Source organism: Babylonia areolata, chromosome 12 (genome assembly GCF_041734735.1).
Source record: "Babylonia areolata isolate BAREFJ2019XMU chromosome 12, ASM4173473v1, whole genome shotgun sequence".
In the NCBI taxonomy this organism is placed as follows: domain Eukaryota; kingdom Metazoa; phylum Mollusca; class Gastropoda; order Neogastropoda; family Buccinidae; genus Babylonia; species Babylonia areolata.
In genome coordinates this window covers 36,430,314-36,431,178 of record NC_134887.1, presented here as the reverse complement: position 1 = coordinate 36,431,178, position 865 = coordinate 36,430,314, and positions in this window count along the sequence as shown.

Here is an 865-nt window from a genome sequence, read left to right as displayed (position 1 = left end):
TTTGTCTGGCTGTCTCTATGTCTCTCTTTGTCTGTCTGTCTGTCTGTCTCTCTTTGTCTGTCTGTCTGCCTGTCTCCCTGTCTCTCTTTGTCGGTCTATCTTTGCCTTTTCTCTCTCTTTCTTTGTCAATCTCTCTTTGTCTGTCTGCCTGTCTCCCTGTCTCTCTTTGTCTGTCTGTCTGTCTGTCTCCCTGTCTCTCTTTGTCTTTGTCTGGCTGTCTCTCTGTCTTTGTTTGTTCGACTGAATCTCGATAACGTCGTCTGCATGGTGGGTAAAGGGTGGAAATTGATGTGGAGTGATGGCCTAGAGGTAACGCGTCCGCCGATGAAGCGAGAGAATCTGAGCGCGCTGGTTCGAATCACGTCTCAGCCGCCGATATTTTCTTCCCCTCCACTAGACCTTGAGTGGTGGTCTGGACGCTAGTCATTCGGATGAGACGATAAACTGAGGTCTCGTGTGCAGCATGCACTTAGCGCACGCAAAAGAACCCACGGCAACAAAAGGGTGGTTCCTGGCAAAATTCTGTAGAAAAATCCACTTCGATAGGAAAAACAAATAAAACTGCATACAGGAAAAAATACAAAAAAATGGGTGGCGCTGTAGTATTGCGACGCGCTCTCCCTGGGGAGAGCAGCCCGAATTTCACACAGAGAAATCTGTTGTGATAAAAAGAAATACAAATACAAATACAAATTGTTCCGATCTCCCAGGTCAACATGATAATAGAGCTGCTAGTGCCTGAACCCCCTTCGTCCGTATACGCAAGCAGAAGATCAAATACGCACGTTAAAGATCCTGTCATCCATGTCAGTCAGCGTTCGGTGGTTTATTGAAACAAGAACATATACCCAGCATGCACATCCCC